Genomic DNA, 3,979 nt, shown 5'->3' with positions numbered 1-3,979 from the left:
TCGCTTTCGTTCATATCAAGACCTTTTGTTGCCAAGCATGAGCTTGTGACGGAAAAGATTCCTATCCCGTTGAAGGTTGTGTCTCCGGGCAAGCAAATGACATCTAATAATTGTGTCCCGGATGTTTCCATCAAGATGGGGAACTATAAATTTCTGTCTTCTCCAGTTGTTCTTGGTGACTCGGATATTGATCTAATTCTCGGGCTGGACTGGCTTTCTAAGCACAAGGCTCAACTTGATTGTGCTGCCAGAGAAATTCAATTGACACACTCTTCTAAGGATGTTATCATTTATGCCGCTCGTGATGAAACCATTCGGTTATTTTCTCTTAATGAGAAGGGCGAATTGGATGCCATCTCTCAAATTCCAGTCGTTTGTGAGTACCAAGATGTCTTTCCAGAAGAGCTTCCGGGTATGCCTCCTCACCGGCCAGTTGAGTTCGTTATCGATCTTGAGCCGGGCACTGAACCCGTTTGCAAGCATCCATACAAGCTTGGACCCAAGGAGCTGAAGGAATTGAAGAAACAGCTCGATGAACAAGAGCGTCTGGGTTTGATCAGACCGAGTTCTTCTCCATGGGGTTGTGGTGTTCTTTTTGTAAAGAAGAAGGATGGCACGGACCGACTTTGTGTCGACTACCGTCCATTGAACAAGAAGACAATCAAGAACAAGTACCCACTTCCCAACATCAATGAGCTTTTCGAGCAACTCAAAGGTGCTAAAGTATTCTCCAAGCTTGACCTTCTTATGGGTTATCATCAGATTCGCATTCGTGAAGAAGATATTCCCAAGACAGCTTTCAGAACAAGCTTTGGTTCTTATGAATATATTGTCGTGTCTTTCGGCCTTGTCAATGCTCCTCCAACTTTCTCTCGGATGATGAATTTCATCTTCAACCCCTATACTAATGAATTCGTTCTGGTGTATCTCGATGATATATTGGTCTTCTCCAAGAATAAGAAGGACCATGCTAAACATTTGGATTGGTGCTCGACAAGCTCAGAGAGTATAAATTCTATGCAAAGTTCTCCAAATGTGAGTTTTGGCTCGATGAAGTTCTCTACCTTGGTCACATCATCTCTGCCAAGGGCATCGCTGTTAACCCCGAGAAGGTGTCCGCAATTGTGAATTGGGAACCTCCTCAGAATGTCAAGCAGCTCCGCAGTTTTCTTGGTCTTGCAAGCTATTGCCAAAGATTCGTGGAGAATTTCTCTAAGATTGCAAAGCCTCTTTCCAACCTCCTCCAGAAGCATGTGAAGTATGTCTAGTCTCCTGAGTGTGACGTTGCTTTCAACACTCTCAAAGAGAAACTAGTCACAGCTCCTGTCTTGACTCCTCCTGATGAATCCAAGCCATTTGAAGTTTTCTGTGATGCTTCTCTCCAAGGTCTCGGTGTTGTGTTAATGCAAGAGAAGAAAGTTGTGGCCTATACCTCTCGTCAGTTGAAGCCCAATGAGAAGAACTACCCCACTCACGATCTTGAGTTGGCGGCAGTTGTCCATGCATTAATAACGTGGAGACATCTCTTGTTGGGAAGATAAGTGAACATATTCACCGATCACAAGAGTCTCAAGTACATCTTCACTCAGCCCAACCTCAACCTCAGGCAGACTCGATGGGTCGAAATGATTCAAGAGTACAATCCGAGTATTGAATATACTCCAGGCAAGGCCAATGTCATTGCAGATGCTTTAAGCAGGAAGGCTTATTGCAACAGCCTAATTCTCAAGCCATTCCAAAAGGATCTTTGTGAAGCTTTCCGCAAGCTGAATCTCCAAGTTGTTCCTCAAGGCTTTCTTGCCAACCTTATAGTCTCTCCTACTTTGGAAGATCAAATTTGCAAGGCACAACTTCTTGATGCCATGGTGAAGAAGGTGAAACGTGGTATCGACAAGGGTCTTTCCAAATACAAGTGCTATCGCATTAATGACAGAGACACTTTATTCTTCGAGGACCGGATTGTGGTTCCTAAAGGTGATCTAAGGAAGGTCATAATGAACGAGGCGCACAATTCTCTTCTTTCCATTCATCGTGGAAGTACGAAGATGTACCATGACCTCAAGCAGTCGTATTGCTGGACTCGAATGAAGCGAGAAATTGCTCAATTCGTGAATGAATGTGATGTCTGTCGAAGAGTGAAAGCAGAACACCAACGACCAGCTGGTCTCCTCCAACCTCTTGCTATCCCAGAATTGAAGTTTGATCATATCGAAATGGACTTCGTGACTGGATTTCCAAAGTCCAAGCGCGGAAATGATGCTATCTTCGTTGTCATCGACAAGCTTTCTAAAGTGGCTCATTTCCTTGCAATCAAAGAATCCATCACAGCAGCTCAGTTGGCAGAGCTATACACCTCCAGAATTGTCTCCTTGCACGGCATTCCACAATTGATATCTTCAGATCGTGGAAGCATCTTCACCTCTAAGTTCTGGGACTCCTTCCAGAAGGCCATGGGCACAAGCATTCGCTTCAGCACAGCTTTCCATCCTCAAACGAGTGGCCAAGTCGAGCGAGTCAATCAAATTCTTGAAGATATGCTCAGGGCTTGTGTCATTTCCTTTGGCATGAAATGGGAAGATTGTCTTCCATATGCTGAATTCTCCTACAACAACAGCTTCCAAGCAAGTTCAGGCAAGGCCCCATTCGAGATTCTCTATGGCAGAAAGTGTCGTACTCCTCTCAATTGGTCAGAGACTGGTGAATGCCAACTTCTTGGCAATGACTTAATCACTGAGGCTGAAGAAATGTGTAAAGTCATCTGTGATAATCTCAAAGCCGCGCAATCGTGCCAGAAGAGTTACTATGATAGTAAGCACCGTGATGTGGCTTTCGACATCGGAGACCATGTCTACCTCCGCGTCTCTCCAATGAAAGGCACTCATCGCTTCGGTATCAAAGGGAAGCTTTCCCCTAGATACGTGGGCCCTTTCAAGATCATTGGCAAAAGAGGCGACCTCGCCTATCAACTTGAGCTTCCTTCCAACTTCGCGAACGTGCACGATGTGTTCCACGTGTCACCGCTCCGCAAGTGCTTCAAGACGCCTGAGCGCACCATCAACTTCGAAGAGATTGACCTCCAAGAAGATTTGTCTTATCATGAGCACCCCGTTGCTATTCTTGAAGAAACTGAGCGCAAGACTCGCAATAAGTCAATCAAATTCCTGAAAGTGAAGTGGTCGCACCATTCCGACCGAGAAGCCACCTTGGAACGCGAGGACCATCTCCGTTCCGAATATCCAGAGTTCTTTCAGTCCTAGATCTCGGGACGAGATCCTGTCGTAGTGGTGGAGTGTTGTAACACCCCGGATGTAACTTTCCATATTTGTAACTCCGACTCTTGCCGTTTTCGGCTATGTGTTATGATATTCCCTCCGTCGTCGGGTTTTGTCTTTCATTTTGCATTTTGTCCATGTCATGCATTTCATATCATGTCATCATGTGCATTGCATTTGCATACGTGTTCATCTCATGCATCCGAGCATTTTCCCCGTTGTCCGTTTTGCAATCCGGCGCTCCCACCTCCTCCGGCGCATCCCTCTTGTTTTCTTTCGTGAGCGGGTGTCAAACGTTCTCGGAATGGGCCAAGGCTTGTCAAGTGGTCTTGGTATACCACCGGTAGACCATCGGTCAAGTTTCGTTCCATTTGGAGGTCGTTTGGTACTCCAACGCTTAACCGGGCATCCGCAAAGTCCATTTGTATGTTCCAGCAAAAACCCCTATCTAAACAGCCCAAAACCCAGCAAACTCTCTTCCATGTTCTAGGTCATTCGATCACGATCGTGTGGGCGAAAACCGCACCTCATTTGGACTCTCCTAGCTCCCTCTACCTATATATTTGCATCCCCCTCCGAATACTTTCGCAGATAAAACCCTACCCTTATCCCTCCGCGCCGCCGGACGCTCCCGCCGCCGCCCGCGACCAACCACGGGCTGCCACGTGGCAGGCGGACCCCACACCGCCGCCGAGGCCCGCGAGCCT

The sequence above is a fragment of the Triticum aestivum genome, chromosome 6D, assembly GCF_018294505.1.
Source record: "Triticum aestivum cultivar Chinese Spring chromosome 6D, IWGSC CS RefSeq v2.1, whole genome shotgun sequence".
Taxonomy (NCBI): Eukaryota; Viridiplantae; Streptophyta; class Magnoliopsida; order Poales; family Poaceae; genus Triticum; species Triticum aestivum.
Note: the sequence above shows the minus strand (reverse complement) of the source record.